Below are 23,819 nucleotides of genomic sequence, written 5' to 3'. Positions count from 1 at the left end.
CTCCATTGCACAAAACGAGCATGTCATTAATCGTCGATTTAGAGTGGACTGCATTGCCCAGTGTGTGCATTGAGGAGCACATGTTCGTCTTTACTGGGGAGCAAGTTTGCACTCATGAATGTGGCAAAACATTCAAATCCGTAAGTGGGTGAACATTAAAGTCCTAGATGCTGCAAATCTCTATATCTGGATACGGAATGACTGAAAAAAGTTATGTCTCCAGTGTCAAAATGTGTGTAATGCACTAGTAATTCATTTCCTTTATTGCCCAGTGAGGTAGCCATGTATGGAGGTGCTGTAGAGTGAAAATCAAGTTTCAAATGGGCAGTGATCCCTGTGCCTGGATAGCTCAGTCGGTAGAGCATCAGACTTTTCATCTGAGGGTCCAGGGTTCAAGTCCCTGTTCAGGCGTACCTTTGCTTCTTTTACAAAAAATTAAGCAGGAAATATGAATTGCTCATTCTAATATGTGCTATTTCTGATGGCATCGCAACCTTGGGCAATATGACTCTAAGGTAGTGGAGTCCAGAGTTCTTGGATGCTTTGCCAACATTTCAAGCCTGACTGTGCTTCTAAATAGCATGAAATAGCAATCTTTGTACAAAGTTTTAATATTGGGGAGACAGATTGGTCGAAAAAAAAGCAGACAGGCGCTGGTGAGATTCGAACTCAGGATCTCCTGTTTACTAGACAGGCGCTTTAACCAACTAAGCCACAGCACCTTTTTTGCATCTGGTCTCCTTTCCTTCCTCATGTAATCATTTAGAAGTGAAATCCACTTTTTTAACGCTGGGCTTCTGTTGCAATATAACTTTTCAAAATGTTTTCCAATTGACTGAAACTCCATTGCACAAAACGAGCATGTCATTAATCGTCGATTTAGAGTGGACTGCATTGCCCAGTGTGTGCATTGAGGAGCACATGTTCGTCTTTACTGGGGAGCAAGTTTGCACTCATGAATGTGGCAAAACATTCAAATCCGTAAGTGGGTGAACATTAAAGTCCTAGATGCTGCAAATCTCTATATCTGGATACGGAATGACTGAAAAAAGTTATGTCTCCAGTGTCAAAATGTGTGTAATGCACTAGTAATTAATTTCCTTTATTGACCAGTGAGGTAGCCATGTATGGAGGTGCTGTAGAGTGAAAATCAAGTTTCAAATGGGCAGTGATCCCTGTGCCTGGATAGCTCAGTCGGTAGAGCATCAGACTTTTAATCTGAGGGTCCAGGGTTCAAGTCACGGTTCAGGCGTACCTTTGCTTCTTTTACAAAAAATTAAGCAGGAAATATGAATTGCTCATTCTAATATGTGCTATTTCTGATGGCATCGCAACCTTGGGCAATATGACTCTAAGGTAGTGGAGTCCAGAGTTCTTGGAGGCTTTGCCAACATTTCAAGCCTGACTGTGCTTCTAAATAGCATGAAATAGCAATCTTTGTACAAAGTTTTAACATTGGGGAGACAGATTGGTCGAAAAAAAAGCAGACAGGCGCTGCTGACATTCAAACTCAGGATCTCCTGTTTACTAGACAGGCGCTTTAACCAACTAAGCCACAGCACCTTTTTTGCATCTGGTCTCCTTTCCTTCCTCATGTAATCATTTAGAAGTGAAATCCACTTTTTTTAAGGCTAGGCTTCTGTAGCAATATAACTTTTCAAAATGTTTTCCAATTGACTGAAACTCCATTGCACAAAACGAGCATGTCATTAATCGTCGATTTAGAGTGGACTGCATTGCCCAGTGTGTGCATTGAGGAGCACATGTTCGTCTTTACTGGGGAGCAAGTTTGCACTCATGAATGTGGCAAAACATTCAAATCCGTAAGTGGGTGACCATTAAAGTCCTACATGCTGCAAATCTCTATATCTGGATACGGAATGACTGAAAAAAGTTATGTCTCCAGTGTCAAAATGTGTGTAATGCACTAGTAATTCATTTCCTTTATTGACCAGTGAGGTAGCCATGTATGGAGGTGCTGTAGAGTGAAAATCAAGTTTCAAATGGGCAGTGATCCCTGTGCCTGGATAGCTCAGTCGGTAGAGCATCAGACTTTTAATCTGAGGGTCCAGGGTTCAAGTCCCTGTTCAGGCGTACCTTTGCTTCTTTTACAAAAAATTAAGCAGGAAATATGAATTGCTCATTCTAATATGTGCTATTTCTGATGGCATCGCAACCTTGGGCAATATGACTCTAAGGTAGTGGAGTCCAGAGTTCTTGGATGCTTTGCCAACATTTCAAGCCTGACTGTGCTTCTAAATAGCATGAAATAGCAATCTTTGTACAAAGTTTTAATATTGGGGAGACAGATTGGTCGAAAAAAAAGCAGACAGGCGCTGGTGAGATTCGAACTCAGGATCTCCTGTTTACTAGACAGGCGCTTTAACCAACTAAGCCACAGCACCTTTTTTGCATCTGGTCTCCTTTCCTTCCTCATGTAATCATTTAGAAGTGAAATCCACTTTTTTAACGCTGGGCTTCTGTTGCAATATAACTTTTCAAAATGTTTTCCAATTGACTGAAACTCCATTGCACAAAACGAGCATGTCATTAATCGTCGATTTAGAGTGGACTGCATTGCCCAGTGTGTGCATTGAGGAGCACATGTTCGTCTTTACTGGGGAGCAAGTTTGCACTCATGAATGTGGCAAAACATTCAAATCCGTAAGTGGGTGAACATTAAAGTCCTAGATGCTGCAAATCTCTATATCTGGATACGGAATGACTGAAAAAAGTTATGTCTCCAGTGTCAAAATGTGTGTAATGCACTAGTAATTAATTTCCTTTATTGACCAGTGAGGTAGCCATGTATGGAGGTGCTGTAGAGTGAAAATCAAGTTTCAAATGGGCAGTGATCCCTGTGCCTGGATAGCTCAGTTGGTAGAGCATCAGACTTTTAATCTGAGGGTCCAGGGTTCAAGTCACGGTTCAGGCGTACCTTTGCTTCTTTTACAAAAAATTAAGCAGGAAATATGAATTGCTCATTCTAATATGTGCTATTTCTGATGGCATCGCAACCTTGGGCAATATGACTCTAAGGTAGTGGAGTCCAGAGTTCTTGGAGGCTTTGCCAACATTTCAAGCCTGACTGTGCTTCTAAATAGCATGAAATAGCAATCTTTGTACAAAGTTTTAACATTGGGGAGACATATTGGTCGAAAAAAAAGCAGACAGGCGCTGCTGACATTCAAACTCAGGATCTCCTGTTTACTAGACAGGCGCTTTAACCAACTAAGCCACAGCACCTTTTTTGCATCTGGTCTCCTTTCCTTCCTCATGTAATCATTTAGAAGTGAAATCCACTTTTTTTAAGGCTAGGCTTCTGTAGCAATATAACTTTTCAAAATGTTTTCCAATTGACTGAAACTCCATTGCACAAAACGAGCATGTCATTAATCGTCGATTTAGAGTGGACTGCATTGCCCAGTGTGTGCATTGAGGAGCACATGTTCGTCTTTACTGGGGAGCAAGTTTGCACTCATGAATGTGGCAAAACATTCAAATCCGTAAGTGGGTGAACATTAAAGTCCTAGATGCTGCAAATCTCTATATCTGGATACGGAATGACTGAAAAAAGTTATGTCTCCAGTGTCAAAATGTGTGTAATGCACTAGTAATTCATTTCCTTTATTGCCCAGTGAGGTAGCCATGTATGGAGGTGCTGTAGAGTGAAAATCAAGTTTCAAATGGGCAGTAATCCCTGTGCCTGGATAGCTCAGTCGGTAGAGCATCAGACTTTTAATCTGAGGGTCCAGGGTTCAAGTCCCTGTTCAGGCGTACCTTTGCTTCTTTTACAAAAAATTAAGCAGGAAATATGAATTGCTCATTCTAATATGTGCTATTTCTGATGGCATCGCAACCTTGGGCAATATGACTCTAAGGTAGTGGAGTCCAGAGTTCTTGGATGCTTTGCCAACATTTCAAGCCTGACTGTGCTTCTAAATAGCATGAAATAGCAATCTTTGTACAAAGTTTTAATATTGGGGAGACAGATTGGTCGAAAAAAAAGCAGACAGGCGCTGCTGAGATTCGAACTCAGGATCTCCTGTTTACTAGACAGGCGCTTTAACCAACTAAGCCGCAGCACCTTTTTTGCATCTGGTCTCCTTTCCTTCCTCATGTAATCATTTAGAAGTGAAATCCACTTTTTTAAGGCTGGGCTTCTGTTGCAATATAACTTTTCAAAATGTTTTCCAATTGACTGAAACTCCATTGCACAAAACGAGCATGTCATTAATCGTCGATTTAGAGTGGACTGCATTGCCCAGTGTGTGCATTGAGGAGCACATGTTCGTCTTTACTGGGGAGCAAGTTTGCACTCATGAATGTGGCAAAACATTCAAATCCGTAAGTGGGTGACCATTAAAGTCCTACATGCTGCAAATCTCTATATCTGGATACGGAATGACTGAAAAAAGTTATGTCTCCAGTGTCAAAATGTGTGTAATGCACTAGTAATTCATTTCCTTTATTGACCAGTGAGGTAGCCATGTATGGAGGTGCTGTAGAGTGAAAATCAAGTTTCAAATGGGCAGTGATCCCTGTGCCTGGATAGCTCAGTCGGTAGAGCATCAGACTTTTAATCTGAGGGTCCAGGGTTCAAGTCCCTGTTCAGGTGTACCTTTGCTTCTTTTACAAAAAATTAAGCAGGAAATATGAATTGCTCATTCTAATATGTGCTATTTCTGATGGCATCGCAACCTTGGGCAATATGACTCTAAGGTAGTGGAGTCCAGAGTTCTTGGAGGCTTTGCCAACATTTCAAGCCTGACTGTGCTTCTAAATAGCATGAAATAGCAATCTTTGTACAAAGTTTTAACATTGGGGAGACATATTGGTCGAAAAAAAAGCAGACAGGCGCTGCTGACATTCAAACTCAGGATCTCCTGTTTACTAGACAGGCGCTTTAACCAACTAAGCCACAGCACCTTTTTTGCATCTGGTCTCCTTTCCTTCCTCATGTAATCATTTAGAAGTGAAATCCACTTTTTTTAAGGCTAGGCTTCTGTAGCAATATAACTTTTCAAAATGTTTTCCAATTGACTGAAACTCCATTGCACAAAACGAGCATGTCATTAATCGTCGATTTAGAGTGGACTGCATTGCCCAGTGTGTGCATTGAGGAGCACATGTTCGTCTTTACTGGGGAGCAAGTTTGCACTCATGAATGTGGCAAAACATTCAAATCCGTAAGTGGGTGAACATTAAAGTCCTAGATGCTGCAAATCTCTATATCTGGATACGGAATGACTGAAAAAAGTTATGTCTCCAGTGTCAAAATGTGTGTAATGCACTAGTAATTCATTTCCTTTATTGCCCAGTGAGGTAGCCATGTATGGAGGTGCTGTAGAGTGAAAATCAAGTTTCAAATGGGCAGTAATCCCTGTGCCTGGATAGCTCAGTCGGTAGAGCATCAGACTTTTAATCTGAGGGTCCAGGGTTCAAGTCCCTGTTCAGGCGTACCTTTGCTTCTTTTACAAAAAATTAAGCAGGAAATATGAATTGCTCATTCTAATATGTGCTATTTCTGATGGCATCGCAACCTTGGGCAATATGACTCTAAGGTAGTGGAGTCCAGAGTTCTTGGATGCTTTGCCAACATTTCAAGCCTGACTGTGCTTCTAAATAGCATGAAATAGCAATCTTTGTACAAAGTTTTAATATTGGGGAGACAGATTGGTCGAAAAAAAAGCAGACAGGCGCTGCTGAGATTCGAACTCAGGATCTCCTGTTTACTAGACAGGCGCTTTAACCAACTAAGCCGCAGCACCTTTTTTGCATCTGGTCTCCTTTCCTTCCTCATGTAATCATTTAGAAGTGAAATCCACTTTTTTAAGGCTGGGCTTCTGTTGCAATATAACTTTTCAAAATGTTTTCCAATTGACTGAAACTCCATTGCACAAAACGAGCATGTCATTAATCGTCGATTTAGAGTGGACTGCATTGCCCAGTGTGTGCATTGAGGAGCACATGTTCGTCTTTACTGGGGAGCAAGTTTGCACTCATGAATGTGGCAAAACATTCAAATCCGTAAGTGGGTGACCATTAAAGTCCTACATGCTGCAAATCTCTATATCTGGATACGGAATGACTGAAAAAAGTTATGTCTCCAGTGTCAAAATGTGTGTAATGCACTAGTAATTCATTTCCTTTATTGACCAGTGAGGTAGCCATGTATGGAGGTGCTGTAGAGTGAAAATCAAGTTTCAAATGGGCAGTGATCCCTGTGCCTGGATAGCTCAGTCGGTAGAGCATCAGACTTTTAATCTGAGGGTCCAGGGTTCAAGTCCCTGTTCAGGCGTACCTTTGCTTCTTTTACAAAAAATTAAGCAGGAAATATGAATTGCTCATTCTAATATGTGCTATTTCTGATGGCATCGCAACCTTGGGCAATATGACTCTAAGGTAGTGGAGTCCAGAGTTCTTGGAGGCTTTGCCAACATTTCAAGCCTGACTGTGCTTCTAAATAGCATGAAATAGCAATCTTTGTACAAAGTTTTAACATTGGGGAGACAGATTGGTCGAAAAAAAAGCAGACAGGCGCTGCTGAGATTCAAACTCAGGATCTCCTGTTTACTAGACAGGCGCTTTAACCAACTAAGCCACAGCACCTTTTTTGCATCTGGTCTCCTTTCCTTCCTCATGTAATCATTTAGAAGTGAAATCCACTTTTTTTAAGGCTAGGCTTCTGTAGCAATATAACTTTTCAAAATGTTTTCCAATTGACTGAAACTCCATTGCACAAAACGAGCATGTCATTAATCGTCGATTTAGAGTGGACTGCATTGCCCAGTGTGTGCATTGAGGAGCACATGTTCGTCTTTACTGGGGAGCAAGTTTGCACTCATGAATGTGGCAAAACATTCAAATCCGTAAGTGGGTGAACATTAAAGTCCTAGATGCTGCAAATCTCTATATCTGGATACGGAATGACTGAAAAAAGTTATGTCTCCAGTGTCAAAATGTGTGTAATGCACTAGTAATTCATTTCCTTTATTGCCCAGTGAGGTAGCCATGTATGGAGGTGCTGTAGAGTGAAAATCAAGTTTCAAATGGGCAGTGATCCCTGTGCCTGGATAGCTCAGTCGGTAGAGCATCAGACTTTTCATCTGAGGGTCCAGGGTTCAAGTCCCTGTTCAGGCGTACCTTTGCTTCTTTTACAAAAAATTAAGCAGGAAATATGAATTGCTCATTCTAATATGTGCTATTTCTGATGGCATCGCAACCTTGGGCAATATGACTCTAAGGTAGTGGAGTCCAGAGTTCTTGGATGCTTTGCCAACATTTCAAGCCTGACTGTGCTTCTAAATAGCATGAAATAGCAATCTTTGTACAAAGTTTTAATATTGGGGAGACAGATTGGTCGAAAAAAAAGCAGACAGGCGCTGGTGAGATTCGAACTCAGGATCTCCTGTTTACTAGACAGGCGCTTTAACCAACTAAGCCACAGCACCTTTTTTGCATCTGGTCTCCTTTCCTTCCTCATGTAATCATTTAGAAGTGAAATCCACTTTTTTAACGCTGGGCTTCTGTTGCAATATAACTTTTCAAAATGTTTTCCAATTGACTGAAACTCCATTGCACAAAACGAGCATGTCATTAATCGTCGATTTAGAGTGGACTGCATTGCCCAGTGTGTGCATTGAGGAGCACATGTTCGTCTTTACTGGGGAGCAAGTTTGCACTCATGAATGTGGCAAAACATTCAAATCCGTAAGTGGGTGAACATTAAAGTCCTAGATGCTGCAAATCTCTATATCTGGATACGGAATGACTGAAAAAAGTTATGTCTCCAGTGTCAAAATGTGTGTAATGCACTAGTAATTAATTTCCTTTATTGACCAGTGAGGTAGCCATGTATGGAGGTGCTGTAGAGTGAAAATCAAGTTTCAAATGGGCAGTGATCCCTGTGCCTGGATAGCTCAGTCGGTAGAGCATCAGACTTTTAATCTGAGGGTCCAGGGTTCAAGTCACGGTTCAGGCGTACCTTTGCTTCTTTTACAAAAAATTAAGCAGGAAATATGAATTGCTCATTCTAATATGTGCTATTTCTGATGGCATCGCAACCTTGGGCAATATGACTCTAAGGTAGTGGAGTCCAGAGTTCTTGGAGGCTTTGCCAACATTTCAAGCCTGACTGTGCTTCTAAATAGCATGAAATAGCAATCTTTGTACAAAGTTTTAACATTGGGGAGACAGATTGGTCGAAAAAAAAGCAGACAGGCGCTGCTGACATTCAAACTCAGGATCTCCTGTTTACTAGACAGGCGCTTTAACCAACTAAGCCACAGCACCTTTTTTGCATCTGGTCTCCTTTCCTTCCTCATGTAATCATTTAGAAGTGAAATCCACTTTTTTTAAGGCTAGGCTTCTGTAGCAATATAACTTTTCAAAATGTTTTCCAATTGACTGAAACTCCATTGCACAAAACGAGCATGTCATTAATCGTCGATTTAGAGTGGACTGCATTGCCCAGTGTGTGCATTGAGGAGCACATGTTCGTCTTTACTGGGGAGCAAGTTTGCACTCATGAATGTGGCAAAACATTCAAATCCGTAAGTGGGTGACCATTAAAGTCCTACATGCTGCAAATCTCTATATCTGGATACGGAATGACTGAAAAAAGTTATGTCTCCAGTGTCAAAATGTGTGTAATGCACTAGTAATTCATTTCCTTTATTGACCAGTGAGGTAGCCATGTATGGAGGTGCTGTAGAGTGAAAATCAAGTTTCAAATGGGCAGTGATCCCTGTGCCTGGATAGCTCAGTAGGTAGAGCATCAGACTTTTAATCTGAGGGTCCAGGGTTCAAGTCCCTGTTCAGGCGTACCTTTGCTTCTTTTACAAAAAATTAAGCAGGAAATATGAATTGCTCATTCTAATATGTGCTATTTCTGATGGCATCGCAACCTTGGGCAATATGACTCTAAGGTAGTGGAGTCCAGAATTCTTGGATGCTTTGCCAACATTTCAAGCCTGACTGTGCTTCTAAATAGCATGAAATAGCAATCTTTGTACAAAGTTTTAATATTGGGGAGACAGATTGGTCGAAAAAAAAGCAGACAGGCGCTGGTGAGATTCGAACTCAGGATCTCCTGTTTACTAGACAGGCGCTTTAACCAACTAAGCCACAGCACCTTTTTTGCATCTGGTCTCCTTTCCTTCCTCATGTAATCATTTAGAAGTGAAATCCACTTTTTTAACGCTGGGCTTCTGTTGCAATATAACTTTTCAAAATGTTTTCCAATTGACTGAAACTCCATTGCACAAAACGAGCATGTCATTAATCGTCGATTTAGAGTGGACTGCATTGCCCAGTGTGTGCATTGAGGAGCACATGTTCGTCTTTACTGGGGAGCAAGTTTGCACTCATGAATGTGGCAAAACATTCAAATCCGTAAGTGGGTGAACATTAAAGTCCTAGATGCTGCAAATCTCTATATCTGGATACGGAATGACTGAAAAAAGTTATGTCTCCAGTGTCAAAATGTGTGTAATGCACTAGTAATTAATTTCCTTTATTGACCAGTGAGGTAGCCATGTATGGAGGTGCTGTAGAGTGAAAATCAAGTTTCAAATGGGCAGTGATCCCTGTGCCTGGATAGCTCAGTCGGTAGAGCATCAGACTTTTAATCTGAGGGTCCAGGGTTCAAGTCACGGTTCAGGCGTACCTTTGCTTCTTTTACAAAAAATTAAGCAGGAAATATGAATTGCTCATTCTAATATGTGCTATTTCTGATGGCATCGCAACCTTGGGCAATATGACTCTAAGGTAGTGGAGTCCAGAGTTCTTGGAGGCTTTGCCAACATTTCAAGCCTGACTGTGCTTCTAAATAGCATGAAATAGCAATCTTTGTACAAAGTTTTAACATTGGGGAGACATATTGGTCGAAAAAAAAGCAGACAGGCGCTGCTGACATTCAAACTCAGGATCTCCTGTTTACTAGACAGGCGCTTTAACCAACTAAGCCACAGCACCTTTTTTGCATCTGGTCTCCTTTCCTTCCTCATGTAATCATTTAGAAGTGAAATCCACTTTTTTTAAGGCTAGGCTTCTGTAGCAATATAACTTTTCAAAATGTTTTCCAATTGACTGAAACTCCATTGCACAAAACGAGCATGTCATTAATCGTCGATTTAGAGTGGACTGCATTGCCCAGTGTGTGCATTGAGGAGCACATGTTCGTCTTTACTGGGGAGCAAGTTTGCACTCATGAATGTGGCAAAACATTCAAATCCGTAAGTGGGTGAACATTAAAGTCCTAGATGCTGCAAATCTCTATATCTGGATACGGAATGACTGAAAAAAGTTATGTCTCCAGTGTCAAAATGTGTGTAATGCACTAGTAATTCATTTCCTTTATTGCCCAGTGAGGTAGCCATGTATGGAGGTGCTGTAGAGTGAAAATCAAGTTTCAAATGGGCAGTAATCCCTGTGCCTGGATAGCTCAGTCGGTAGAGCATCAGACTTTTAATCTGAGGGTCCAGGGTTCAAGTCCCTGTTCAGGCGTACCTTTGCTTCTTTTACAAAAAATTAAGCAGGAAATATGAATTGCTCATTCTAATATGTGCTATTTCTGATGGCATCGCAACCTTGGGCAATATGACTCTAAGGTAGTGGAGTCCAGAGTTCTTGGATGCTTTGCCAACATTTCAAGCCTGACTGTGCTTCTAAATAGCATGAAATAGCAATCTTTGTACAAAGTTTTAATATTGGGGAGACAGATTGGTCGAAAAAAAAGCAGACAGGCGCTGCTGAGATTCGAACTCAGGATCTCCTGTTTACTAGACAGGCGCTTTAACCAACTAAGCCGCAGCACCTTTTTTGCATCTGGTCTCCTTTCCTTCCTCATGTAATCATTTAGAAGTGAAATCCACTTTTTTAAGGCTGGGCTTCTGTTGCAATATAACTTTTCAAAATGTTTTCCAATTGACTGAAACTCCATTGCACAAAACGAGCATGTCATTAATCGTCGATTTAGAGTGGACTGCATTGCCCAGTGTGTGCATTGAGGAGCACATGTTCGTCTTTACTGGGGAGCAAGTTTGCACTCATGAATGTGGCAAAACATTCAAATCCGTAAGTGGGTGACCATTAAAGTCCTACATGCTGCAAATCTCTATATCTGGATACGGAATGACTGAAAAAAGTTATGTCTCCAGTGTCAAAATGTGTGTAATGCACTAGTAATTCATTTCCTTTATTGACCAGTGAGGTAGCCATGTATGGAGGTGCTGTAGAGTGAAAATCAAGTTTCAAATGGGCAGTGATCCCTGTGCCTGGATAGCTCAGTCGGTAGAGCATCAGACTTTTAATCTGAGGGTCCAGGGTTCAAGTCCCTGTTCAGGCGTACCTTTGCTTCTTTTACAAAAAATTAAGCAGGAAATATGAATTGCTCATTCTAATATGTGCTATTTCTGATGGCATCGCAACCTTGGGCAATATGACTCTAAGGTAGTGGAGTCCAGAGTTCTTGGAGGCTTTGCCAACATTTCAAGCCTGACTGTGCTTCTAAATAGCATGAAATAGCAATCTTTGTACAAAGTTTTAACATTGGGGAGACATATTGGTCGAAAAAAAAGCAGACAGGCGCTGCTGACATTCAAACTCAGGATCTCCTGTTTACTAGACAGGCGCTTTAACCAACTAAGCCACAGCACCTTTTTTGCATCTGGTCTCCTTTCCTTCCTCATGTAATCATTTAGAAGTGAAATCCACTTTTTTTAAGGCTAGGCTTCTGTAGCAATATAACTTTTCAAAATGTTTTCCAATTGACTGAAACTCCATTGCACAAAACGAGCATGTCATTAATCGTCGATTTAGAGTGGACTGCATTGCCCAGTGTGTGCATTGAGGAGCACATGTTCGTCTTTACTGGGGAGCAAGTTTGCACTCATGAATGTGGCAAAACATTCAAATCCGTAAGTGGGTGAACATTAAAGTCCTAGATGCTGCAAATCTCTATATCTGGATACGGAATGACTGAAAAAAGTTATGTCTCCAGTGTCAAAATGTGTGTAATGCACTAGTAATTCATTTCCTTTATTGCCCAGTGAGGTAGCCATGTATGGAGGTGCTGTAGAGTGAAAATCAAGTTTCAAATGGGCAGTAATCCCTGTGCCTGGATAGCTCAGTCGGTAGAGCATCAGACTTTTAATCTGAGGGTCCAGGGTTCAAGTCCCTGTTCAGGCGTACCTTTGCTTCTTTTACAAAAAATTAAGCAGGAAATATGAATTGCTCATTCTAATATGTGCTATTTCTGATGGCATCGCAACCTTGGGCAATATGACTCTAAGGTAGTGGAGTCCAGAGTTCTTGGATGCTTTGCCAACATTTCAAGCCTGACTGTGCTTCTAAATAGCATGAAATAGCAATCTTTGTACAAAGTTTTAATATTGGGGAGACAGATTGGTCGAAAAAAAAGCAGACAGGCGCTGCTGAGATTCGAACTCAGGATCTCCTGTTTACTAGACAGGCGCTTTAACCAACTAAGCCGCAGCACCTTTTTTGCATCTGGTCTCCTTTCCTTCCTCATGTAATCATTTAGAAGTGAAATCCACTTTTTTAAGGCTGGGCTTCTGTTGCAATATAACTTTTCAAAATGTTTTCCAATTGACTGAAACTCCATTGCACAAAACGAGCATGTCATTAATCGTCGATTTAGAGTGGACTGCATTGCCCAGTGTGTGCATTGAGGAGCACATGTTCGTCTTTACTGGGGAGCAAGTTTGCACTCATGAATGTGGCAAAACATTCAAATCCGTAAGTGGGTGACCATTAAAGTCCTACATGCTGCAAATCTCTATATCTGGATACGGAATGACTGAAAAAAGTTATGTCTCCAGTGTCAAAATGTGTGTAATGCACTAGTAATTCATTTCCTTTATTGACCAGTGAGGTAGCCATGTATGGAGGTGCTGTAGAGTGAAAATCAAGTTTCAAATGGGCAGTGATCCCTGTGCCTGGATAGCTCAGTCGGTAGAGCATCAGACTTTTAATCTGAGGGTCCAGGGTTCAAGTCACGGTTCAGGCGTACCTTTGCTTCTTTTACAAAAAATTAAGCAGGAAATATGAATTGCTCATTCTAATATGTGCTATTTCTGATGGCATCGCAACCTTGGGCAATATGACTCTAAGGTAGTGGAGTCCAGAGTTCTTGGAGGCTTTGCCAACATTTCAAGCCTGACTGTGCTTCTAAATAGCATGAAATAGCAATCTTTGTACAAAGTTTTAACATTGGGGAGACATATTGGTCGAAAAAAAAGCAGACAGGCGCTGCTGACATTCAAACTCAGGATCTCCTGTTTACTAGACAGGCGCTTTAACCAACTAAGCCACAGCACCTTTTTTGCATCTGGTCTCCTTTCCTTCCTCATGTAATCATTTAGAAGTGAAATCCACTTTTTTTAAGGCTAGGCTTCTGTAGCAATATAACTTTTCAAAATGTTTTCCAATTGACTGAAACTCCATTGCACAAAACGAGCATGTCATTAATCGTCGATTTAGAGTGGACTGCATTGCCCAGTGTGTGCATTGAGGAGCACATGTTCGTCTTTACTGGGGAGCAAGTTTGCACTCATGAATGTGGCAAAACATTCAAATCCGTAAGTGGGTGAACATTAAAGTCCTAGATGCTGCAAATCTCTATATCTGGATACGGAATGACTGAAAAAAGTTATGTCTCCAGTGTCAAAATGTGTGTAATGCACTAGTAATTCATTTCCTTTATTGCCCAGTGAGGTAGCCATGTATGGAGGTGCTGTAGAGTGAAAATCAAGTTTCAAATGGGCAGTAATCCCTGTGCCTGGATAGCTCAGTCGGTAGAGCATCAGACTTTTAATCTGAGGGTCCAGGGTTCAAGTCCCTGTTCAGGCGTACCTTTGCTTCTTTTACAAAAAATTAAGCAGGAAATATGAATTGCTCATTCTAATATGTGCTATTTCTGATGGCATCGCAACCTTGGGCAATATGACTCTAAGGTAGTGGAGTCCAGAGTTCTTGGATGCTTTGCCAACATTTCAAGCCTGACTGTGCTTCTAAATAGCATGAAATAGCAATCTTTGTACAAAGTTTTAATATTGGGGAGACAGATTGGTCGAAAAAAAAGCAGACAGGCGCTGCTGAGATTCGAACTCAGGATCTCCTGTTTACTAGACAGGCGCTTTAACCAACTAAGCCGCAGCACCTTTTTTGCATCTGGTCTCCTTTCCTTCCTCATGTAATCATTTAGAAGTGAAATCCACTTTTTTAAGGCTGGGCTTCTGTTGCAATATAACTTTTCAAAATGTTTTCCAATTGACTGAAACTCCATTGCACAAAACGAGCATGTCATTAATCGTCGATTTAGAGTGGACTGCATTGCCCAGTGTGTGCATTGAGGAGCACATGTTCGTCTTTACTGGGGAGCAAGTTTGCACTCATGAATGTGGCAAAACATTCAAATCCGTAAGTGGGTGACCATTAAAGTCCTACATGCTGCAAATCTCTATATCTGGATACGGAATGACTGAAAAAAGTTATGTCTCCAGTGTCAAAATGTGTGTAATGCACTAGTAATTCATTTCCTTTATTGACCAGTGAGGTAGCCATGTATGGAGGTGCTGTAGAGTGAAAATCAAGTTTCAAATGGGCAGTGATCCCTGTGCCTGGATAGCTCAGTCGGTAGAGCATCAGACTTTTAATCTGAGGGTCCAGGGTTCAAGTCCCTGTTCAGGCGTACCTTTGCTTCTTTTACAAAAAATTAAGCAGGAAATATGAATTGCTCATTCTAATATGTGCTATTTCTGATGGCATCGCAACCTTGGGCAATATGACTCTAAGGTAGTGGAGTCCAGAGTTCTTGGAGGCTTTGCCAACATTTCAAGCCTGACTGTGCTTCTAAATAGCATGAAATAGCAATCTTTGTACAAAGTTTTAACATTGGGGAGACATATTGGTCGAAAAAAAAGCAGACAGGCGCTGCTGACATTCAAACTCAGGATCTCCTGTTTACTAGACAGGCGCTTTAACCAACTAAGCCACAGCACCTTTTTTGCATCTGGTCTCCTTTCCTTCCTCATGTAATCATTTAGAAGTGAAATCCACTTTTTTTAAGGCTAGGCTTCTGTAGCAATATAACTTTTCAAAATGTTTTCCAATTGACTGAAACTCCATTGCACAAAACGAGCATGTCATTAATCGTCGATTTAGAGTGGACTGCATTGCCCAGTGTGTGCATTGAGGAGCACATGTTCGTCTTTACTGGGGAGCAAGTTTGCACTCATGAATGTGGCAAAACATTCAAATCCGTAAGTGGGTGAACATTAAAGTCCTAGATGCTGCAAATCTCTATATCTGGATACGGAATGACTGAAAAAAGTTATGTCTCCAGTGTCAAAATGTGTGTAATGCACTAGTAATTCATTTCCTTTATTGCCCAGTGAGGTAGCCATGTATGGAGGTGCTGTAGAGTGAAAATCAAGTTTCAAATGGGCAGTAATCCCTGTGCCTGGATAGCTCAGTCGGTAGAGCATCAGACTTTTAATCTGAGGGTCCAGGGTTCAAGTCCCTGTTCAGGCGTACCTTTGCTTCTTTTACAAAAAATTAAGCAGGAAATATGAATTGCTCATTCTAATATGTGCTATTTCTGATGGCATCGCAACCTTGGGCAATATGACTCTAAGGTAGTGGAGTCCAGAGTTCTTGGATGCTTTGCCAACATTTCAAGCCTGACTGTGCTTCTAAATAGCATGAAATAGCAATCTTTGTACAAAGTTTTAATATTGGGGAGACAGATTGGTCGAAAAAAAAGCAGACAGGCGCTGCTGAGATTCGAACTCAGGATCTCCTGTTTACTAGACAGGCGCTTTAACCAACTAAGCCGCAGCACCTTTTTTGCATCTGGTCTCCTTTCCTTCCTCATGTAATCATTTAGAAGTGAAATCCACTTTTTTAAGGCTGGGCTTCTGTTGCAATATAACTTTTCAAAATGTTTTCCAATTGACTGAAACTCCATTGCACAAAACGAGCATGTCATTAATCGTCGATTTAGAGTGGACTGCATTGCCCAGTGTGTGCATTGAGGAGCACATGTTCGTCTTTACTGGGGAGCAAGTTTGCACTCATGAATGTGGCAAAACATTCAAATCCGTAAGTGGGTGACCATTAAAGTCCTACATGCTGCAAATCTCTATATCTGGATACGGAATGACTGAAAAAAGTTATGTCTCCAGTGTCAAAATGTGTGTAATGCACTAGTAATTCATTTCCTTTATTGACCAGTGAGGTAGCCATGTATGGAGGTGCTGTAGAGTGAAAATCAAGTTTCAAATGGGCAGTGATCCCTGTGCCTGGATAGCTCAGTCGGTAGAGCATCAGACTTTTAATCTGAGGGTCCAGGGTTCAAGTCCCTGTTCAGGCGTACCTTTGCTTCTTTTACAAAAAATTAAGCAGGAAATATGAATTGCTCATTCTAATATGTGCTATTTCTGATGGCATCGCAACCTTGGGCAATATGACTCTAAGGTAGTGGAGTCCAGAGTTCTTGGAGGCTTTGCCAACATTTCAAGCCTGACTGTGCTTCTAAATAGCATGAAATAGCAATCTTTGTACAAAGTTTTAACATTGGGGAGACAGATTGGTCGAAAAAAAAGCAGACAGGCGCTGCTGAGATTCAAACTCAGGATCTCCTGTTTACTAGACAGGCGCTTTAACCAACTAAGCCACAGCACCTTTTTTGCATCTGGTCTCCTTTCCTTCCTCATGTAATCATTTAGAAGTGAAATCCACTTTTTTTAAGGCTAGGCTTCTGTAGCAATATAACTTTTCAAAATGTTTTCCAATTGACTGAAACTCCATTGCACAAAACGAGCATGTCATTAATCGTCGATTTAGAGTGGACTGCATTGCCCAGTGTGTGCATTGAGGAGCACATGTTCGTCTTTACTGGGGAGCAAGTTTGCACTCATGAATGTGGCAAAACATTCAAATCCGTAAGTGGGTGAACATTAAAGTCCTAGATGCTGCAAATCTCTATATCTGGATACGGAATGACTGAAAAAAGTTATGTCTCCAGTGTCAAAATGTGTGTAATGCACTAGTAATTCATTTCCTTTATTGCCCAGTGAGGTAGCCATGTATGGAGGTGCTGTAGAGTGAAAATCAAGTTTCAAATGGGCAGTGATCCCTGTGCCTGGATAGCTCAGTCGGTAGAGCATCAGACTTTTCATCTGAGGGTCCAGGGTTCAAGTCCCTGTTCAGGCGTACCTTTGCTTCTTTTACAAAAAATTAAGCAGGAAATATGAATTGCTCATTCTAATATGTGCTATTTCTGATGGCATCGCAACCTTGGGCAATATGACTCTAAGGTAGTGGAGTCCAGAGTTCTTGGATGCTTTGCCAACATTTCAAGCCTGACTGTGCTTCTAAATAGCATGAAATAGCAATCTTTGTACAAAGTTTTAATATTGGGGAGACAGATTGGTCGAAAAAAAAGCAGACAGGCGCTGCTGACATTCAAACTCAGGATCTCCTGTTTACTAGACAGGCGCTTTAACCAACTAAGCCACAGCACCTTTTTTGCATCTGGTCTCCTTTCCTTCCTCATGTAATCATTTAGAAGTGAAATCCACTTTTTTTAAGGCTAGGCTTCTGTAGCAATATAACTTTTCAAAATGTTTTCCAATTGACTGAAACTCCATTGCACAAAACGAGCATGTCATTAATCGTCGATTTAGAGTGGACTGCATTGCCCAGTGTGTGCATTGAGGAGCACATGTTCGTCTTTACTGGGGAGCAAGTTTGCACTCATGAATGTGGCAAAACATTCAAATCCGTAAGTGGGTGAACATTAAAGTCCTAGATGCTGCAAATCTCTATATCTGGATACGGAATGACTGAAAAAAGTTATGTCTCCAGTGTCAAAATGTGTGTAATGCACTAGTAATTCATTTCCTTTATTGCCCAGTGAGGTAGCCATGTATGGAGGTGCTGTAGAGTGAAAATCAAGTTTCAAATGGGCAGTAATCCCTGTGCCTGGATAGCTCAGTCGGTAGAGCATCAGACTTTTAATCTGAGGGTCCAGGGTTCAAGTCCCTGTTCAGGCGTACCTTTGCTTCTTTTACAAAAAATTAAGCAGGAAATATGAATTGCTCATTCTAATATGTGCTATTTCTGATGGCATCGCAACCTTGGGCAATATGACTCTAAGGTAGTGGAGTCCAGAGTTCTTGGATGCTTTGCCAACATTTCAAGCCTGACTGTGCTTCTAAATAGCATGAAATAGCAATCTTTGTACAAAGTTTTAATATTGGGGAGACAGATTGGTCGAAAAAAAAGCAGACAGGCGCTGCTGAGATTCGAACTCAGGATCTCCTGTTTACTAGACAGGCGCTTTAACCAACTAAGCCGCAGCACCTTTTTTGCATCTGGTCTCCTTTCCTTCCTCATGTAATCATTTAGAAGTGAAATCCACTTTTTTAAGGCTGGGCTTCTGTTGCAATATAACTTTTCAAAATGTTTTCCAATTGACTGAAACTCCATTGCACAAAACGAGCATGTCATTAATCGTCGATTTAGAGTGGACTGCATTGCCCAGTGTGTGCATTGAGGAGCACATGTTCGTCTTTACTGGGGAGCAAGTTTGCACTCATGAATGTGGCAAAACATTCAAATCCGTAAGTGGGTGACCATTAAAGTCCTACATGCTGCAAATCTCTATATCTGGATACGGAATGACTGAAAAAAGTTATGTCTCCAGTGTCAAAATGTGTGTAATGCACTAGTAATTCATTTCCTTTATTGACCAGTGAGGTAGCCATGTATGGAGGTGCTGTAGAGTGAAAATCAAGTTTCAAATGGGCAGTGATCCCTGTGCCTGGATAGCTCAGTCGGTAGAGCATCAGACTTTTCATCTGAGGGTCCAGGGTTCAAGTCCCTGTTCAGGCGTACCTTTGCTTCTTTTACAAAAAATTAAGCAGGAAATATGAATTGCTCATTCTAATATGTGCTATTTCTGATGGCATCGCAACCTTGGGCAATATGACTCTAAGGTAGTGGAGTCCAGAGTTCTTGGATGCTTTGCCAACATTTCAAGCCTGACTGTGCTTCTAAATAGCATGAAATAGCAATCTTTGTACAAAGTTTTAATATTGGGGAGACAGATTGGTCGAAAAAAAAGCAGACAGGCGCTGGTGAGATTCGAACTCAGGATCTCCTGTTTACTAGACAGGCGCTTTAACCAACTAAGCCACAGCACCTTTTTTGCATCTGGTCTCCTTTCCTTCCTCATGTAATCATTTAGAAGTGAAATCCACTTTTTTAAGGCTGGGCTTCTGTTGCAATATAACTTTTCAAAATGTTTTCCAATTGACTGAAACTCCATTGCACAAAACGAGCATGTCATTAATCGTCGATTTAGAGTGGACTGCATTGCCCAGTGTGTGCATTGAGGAGCACATGTTCGTCTTTACTGGGGAGCAAGTTTGCACTCATGAATGTGGCAAAACATTCAAATCCGTAAGTGGGTGACCATTAAAGTCCTAGATGCTGCAAATCTCTATATCTGGATACGGAATGACTGAAAAAAGTTATGTCTCCAGTGTCAAAATGTGTGTAATGCACTAGTAATTAATTTCCTTTATTGACCAGTGAGGTAGCCATGTATGGAGGTGCTGTAGAGTGAAAATCAAGTTTCAAATGGGCAGTGATCCCTGTGCCTGGATAGCTCAGTCGGTAGAGCATCAGACTTTTAATCTGAGGGTCCAGGGTTCAAGTCACGGTTCAGGCGTACCTTTGCTTCTTTTACAAAAAATTAAGCAGGAAATATGAATTGCTCATTCTAATATGTGCTATTTCTGATGGCATCGCAACCTTGGGCAATATGACTCTAAGGTAGTGGAGTCCAGAGTTCTTGGAGGCTTTGCCAACATTTCAAGCCTGACTGTGCTTCTAAATAGCATGAAATAGCAATCTTTGTACAAAGTTTTAACATTGGGGAGACAGATTGGTCGAAAAAAAAGCAGACAGGCGCTGCTGACATTCAAACTCAGGATCTCCTGTTTACTAGACAGGCGCTTTAACCAACTAAGCCACAGCACCTTTTTTGCATCTGGTCTCCTTTCCTTCCTCATGTAATCATTTAGAAGTGAAATCCACTTTTTTTAAGGCTAGGCTTCTGTAGCAATATAACTTTTCAAAATGTTTTCCAATTGACTGAAACTCCATTGCACAAAACGAGCATGTCATTAATCGTCGATTTAGAGTGGACTGCATTGCCCAGTGTGTGCATTGAGGAGCACATGTTCGTCTTTACTGGGGAGCAAGTTTGCACTCATGAATGTGGCAAAACATTCAAATCCGTAAGTGGGTGACCATTAAAGTCCTACATGCTGCAAATCTCTATATCTGGATACGGAATGACTGAAAAAAGTTATGTCTCCAGTGTCAAAATGTGTGTAATGCACTAGTAATTCATTTCCTTTATTGACCAGTGAGGTAGCCATGTATGGAGGTGCTGTAGAGTGAAAATCAAGTTTCAAATGGGCAGTGATCCCTGTGCCTGGATAGCTCAGTCGGTAGAGCATCAGACTTTTAATCTGAGGGTCCAGGGTTCAAGTCCCTGTTCAGGCGTACCTTTGCTTCTTTTACAAAAAATTAAGCAGGAAATATGAATTGCTCATTCTAATATGTGCTATTTCTGATGGCATCGCAACCTTGGGCAATATGACTCTAAGGTAGTGGAGTCCAGAGTTCTTGGATGCTTTGCCAACATTTCAAGCCTGACTGTGCTTCTAAATAGCATGAAATAGCAATCTTTGTACAAAGTTTTAATATTGGGGAGACAGATTGGTCGAAAAAAAAGCAGACAGGCGCTGGTGAGATTCGAACTCAGGATCTCCTGTTTACTAGACAGGCGCTTTAACCAACTAAGCCACAGCACCTTTTTTGCATCTGGTCTCCTTTCCTTCCTCATGTAATCATTTAGAAGTGAAATCCACTTTTTTAACGCTGGGCTTCTGTTGCAATATAACTTTTCAAAATGTTTTCCAATTGACTGAAACTCCAATGCACAAAACGAGCATGTCATTAATCGTCGATTTAGAGTGGACTGCATTGCCCAGTGTGTGCATTGAGGAGCACATGTTCGTCTTTACTGGGGAGCAAGTTTGCACTCATGAATGTGGCAAAACATTCAAATCCGTAAGTGGGTGAACATTAAAGTCCTAGATGCTGCAAATCTCTATATCTGGATACGGAATGACTGAAAAAAGTTATGTCTCCAGTGTCAAAATGTGTGTAATGCACTAGTAATTAATTTCCTTTATTGACCAGTGAGGTAGCCATGTATGGAGGTGCTGTAGAGTGAAAATCAAGTTTCAAATGGGCAGTGATCCCTGTGCCTGGATAGCTCAGTCGGTAGAGCATCAGACTTTTAATCTGAGGGTCCAGGGTTCAAGTCACGGTTCAGGCGTACCTTTGCTTCTTTTACAAAAAATTAAGCAGGAAATATGAATTGCTCATTCTAATATGTGCTATTTCTGATGGCATCGCAACCTTGGGCAATATGACTCTAAGGTAGTGGAGTCCAGAGTTCTTGGAGGCTTTGCCAACATTTCAAGCCTGACTGTGCTTCTAAATAGCATGAAATAGCAATCTTTGTACAAAGTTTTAACATTGGGGAGACATATTGGTCGAAAAAAAAGCAGACAGGCGCTGCTGACATTCAAACTCAGGATCTCCTGTTTACTAGACAGGCGCTTTAACCAACTAAGCCACAGCACCTTTTTTGCATCTGGTCTCCTTTCCTTCCTCATGTAATCATTTAGAAGTGAAATCCACTTTTTTTAAGGCTAGGCTTCTGTAGCAATATAACTTTTCAAAATGTTTTCCAATTGACTGAAACTCCATTGCACAAAACGAGCATGTCATTAATCGTCGATTTAGAGTGGACTGCATTGCCCAGTGTGTGCATTGAGGAGCACATGTTCGTCTTTACTGGGGAGCAAGTTTGCACTCATGAATGTGGCAAAACATTCAAATCCGTAAGTGGGTGAACATTAAAGTCCTAGATGCTGCAAATCTCTATATCTGGATACGGAATGACTGAAAAAAGTTATGTCTCCAGTGTCAAAATGTGTGTAATGCACTAGTAATTCATTTCCTTTATTGCCCAGTGAGGTAGCCATGTATGGAGGTGCTGTAGAGTGAAAATCAAGTTTCAAATGGGCAGTAATCCCTGTGCCTGGATAGCTCAGTCGGTAGAGCATCAGACTTTTAATCTGAGGGTCCAGGGTTCAAGTCCCTGTTCAGGCGTACCTTTGCTTCTTTTACAAAAAATTAAGCAGGAAATATGAATTGCTCATTCTAATATGTGCTATTTCTGATGGCATCGCAACCTTGGGCAATATGACTCTAAGGTAGTGGAGTCCAGAGTTCTTGGATGCTTTGCCAACATTTCAAGCCTGACTGTGCTTCTAAATAGCATGAAATAGCAATCTTTGTACAAAGTTTTAATATTGGGGAGACAGATTGGTCGAAAAAAAAGCAGACAGGCGCTGCTGAGATTCGAACTCAGGATCTCCTGTTTACTAGACAGGCGCTTTAACCAACTAAGCCGCAGCACCTTTTTTGCATCTGGTCTCCTTTCCTTCCTCATGTAATCATTTAGAAGTGAAATCCACTTTTTTAAGGCTGGGCTTCTGTTGCAATATAACTTTTCAAAATGTTTTCCAATTGACTGAAACTCCATTGCACAAAACGAGCATGTCATTAATCGTCGATTTAGAGTGGACTGCATTGCCCAGTGTGTGCATTGAGGAGCACATGTTCGTCTTTACTGGGGAGCAAGTTTGCACTCATGAATGTGGCAAAACATTCAAATCCGTAAGTGGGTGACCATTAAAGTCCTACATGCTGCAAATCTCTATATCTGGATACGGAATGACTGAAAAAAGTTATGTCTCCAGTGTCAAAATGTGTGTAATGCACTAGTAATTCATTTCCTTTATTGACCAGTGAGGTAGCCATGTATGGAGGTGCTGTAGAGTGAAAATCAAGTTTCAAATGGGCAGTGATCCCTGTGCCTTGATAGCTCAGTCGGTAGAGCATCAGACTTTTAATCTGAGGGTCCAGGGTTCAAGTCCCTGTTCAGGCGTACCTTTGCTTCTTTTACAAAAAATTAAGCAGGAAATATGAATTGCTCATTCTAATATGTGCTATTTCTGATGGCATCGCAACCTTGGGCAATATGACTCTAAGGTAGTGGAGTCCAGAGTTCTTGGAGGCTTTGCCAACATTTCAAGCCTGACTGTGCTTCTAAATAGCATGAAATAGCAATCTTTGTACAAAGTTTTAACATTGGGGAGACATATTGGTCGAAAAAAAAGCAGACAGGCGCTGCTGAGATTCAAACTCAGGATCTCCTGTTTACTAGACAGGCGCTTTAACCAACTAAGCCACAGCACCTTTTTTGCATCTGGTCTCCTTTCCTTCCTCATGTAATCATTTAGAAGTGAAATCCACTTTTTTTAAGGCTAGGCTTCTGTAGCAATATAACTTTTCAAAATGTTTTCCAATTGACTGAAACTCCATTGCACAAAACGAGCATGTCATTAATCGTCGATTTAGAGTGGACTGCATTGCCCAGTGTGTGCATTGAGGAGCACATGTTCGTCTTTACTGGGGAGCAAGTTTGCACTCATGAATGTGGCAAAACATTCAAATCCGTAAGTGGGTGAACATTAAAGTCCTAGATGCTGCAAATCTCTATATCTGGATACGGAATGACTGAAAAAAGTTATGTCTCCAGTGTCAAAATGTGTGTAATGCACTAGTAATTCATT

General features: G+C 41.1%; 14 non-coding genes across 14 annotated transcripts; all 14 read left to right on the top strand.

Annotated features, from left to right (window-relative positions):
• The first annotated feature begins 2,021 nt into the window (after window positions 1-2,021).
• TRNAK-UUU (transfer RNA lysine (anticodon UUU)) lies at window positions 2,022-2,094 on the top strand. The gene has a single exon. It is a non-coding gene; the product is annotated as a tRNA-Lys (tRNA).
• A 1,610-nt stretch (window positions 2,095-3,704) lies between these two features.
• On the top strand, window positions 3,705-3,777 carry TRNAK-UUU (transfer RNA lysine (anticodon UUU)). The gene has a single exon. It is a non-coding gene; the product is annotated as a tRNA-Lys (tRNA).
• A 1,610-nt stretch (window positions 3,778-5,387) lies between these two features.
• Window positions 5,388-5,460, top strand: TRNAK-UUU (transfer RNA lysine (anticodon UUU)). The gene has a single exon. It is a non-coding gene; the product is annotated as a tRNA-Lys (tRNA).
• Window positions 5,461-6,228: 768 nt separating this feature from the next.
• TRNAK-UUU (transfer RNA lysine (anticodon UUU)) lies at window positions 6,229-6,301 on the top strand. Its single transcript has one exon. It is a non-coding gene; the product is annotated as a tRNA-Lys (tRNA).
• Window positions 6,302-10,436: 4,135 nt separating this feature from the next.
• TRNAK-UUU (transfer RNA lysine (anticodon UUU)) lies at window positions 10,437-10,509 on the top strand. The gene has a single exon. It is a non-coding gene; the product is annotated as a tRNA-Lys (tRNA).
• Window positions 10,510-11,277: 768 nt separating this feature from the next.
• On the top strand, window positions 11,278-11,350 carry TRNAK-UUU (transfer RNA lysine (anticodon UUU)). The gene has a single exon. It is a non-coding gene; the product is annotated as a tRNA-Lys (tRNA).
• A 769-nt stretch (window positions 11,351-12,119) lies between these two features.
• Window positions 12,120-12,192, top strand: TRNAK-UUU (transfer RNA lysine (anticodon UUU)). The gene has a single exon. It is a non-coding gene; the product is annotated as a tRNA-Lys (tRNA).
• A 1,610-nt stretch (window positions 12,193-13,802) lies between these two features.
• TRNAK-UUU (transfer RNA lysine (anticodon UUU)) lies at window positions 13,803-13,875 on the top strand. The gene has a single exon. It is a non-coding gene; the product is annotated as a tRNA-Lys (tRNA).
• A 768-nt stretch (window positions 13,876-14,643) lies between these two features.
• Window positions 14,644-14,716, top strand: TRNAK-UUU (transfer RNA lysine (anticodon UUU)). The gene has a single exon. It is a non-coding gene; the product is annotated as a tRNA-Lys (tRNA).
• A 769-nt stretch (window positions 14,717-15,485) lies between these two features.
• On the top strand, window positions 15,486-15,558 carry TRNAK-UUU (transfer RNA lysine (anticodon UUU)). Its single transcript has one exon. It is a non-coding gene; the product is annotated as a tRNA-Lys (tRNA).
• A 768-nt stretch (window positions 15,559-16,326) lies between these two features.
• Window positions 16,327-16,399, top strand: TRNAK-UUU (transfer RNA lysine (anticodon UUU)). Its single transcript has one exon. It is a non-coding gene; the product is annotated as a tRNA-Lys (tRNA).
• Window positions 16,400-18,010: 1,611 nt separating this feature from the next.
• On the top strand, window positions 18,011-18,083 carry TRNAK-UUU (transfer RNA lysine (anticodon UUU)). Its single transcript has one exon. It is a non-coding gene; the product is annotated as a tRNA-Lys (tRNA).
• A 2,451-nt stretch (window positions 18,084-20,534) lies between these two features.
• TRNAK-UUU (transfer RNA lysine (anticodon UUU)) lies at window positions 20,535-20,607 on the top strand. The gene has a single exon. It is a non-coding gene; the product is annotated as a tRNA-Lys (tRNA).
• A 1,610-nt stretch (window positions 20,608-22,217) lies between these two features.
• On the top strand, window positions 22,218-22,290 carry TRNAK-UUU (transfer RNA lysine (anticodon UUU)). Its single transcript has one exon. It is a non-coding gene; the product is annotated as a tRNA-Lys (tRNA).
• Window positions 22,291-23,819: the final 1,529 nt, after the last annotated feature.

This window comes from Ambystoma mexicanum, unplaced genomic scaffold (genome assembly GCF_040938575.1).
Source record: "Ambystoma mexicanum isolate Mex_15411 unplaced genomic scaffold, UKY_AmexF1_1 Mex_scaf1, whole genome shotgun sequence".
Lineage (NCBI taxonomy): Eukaryota > Metazoa > Chordata > Amphibia > Caudata > Ambystomatidae > Ambystoma > Ambystoma mexicanum.
This window is presented reverse-complemented; position numbering and strand designations above follow the sequence as displayed.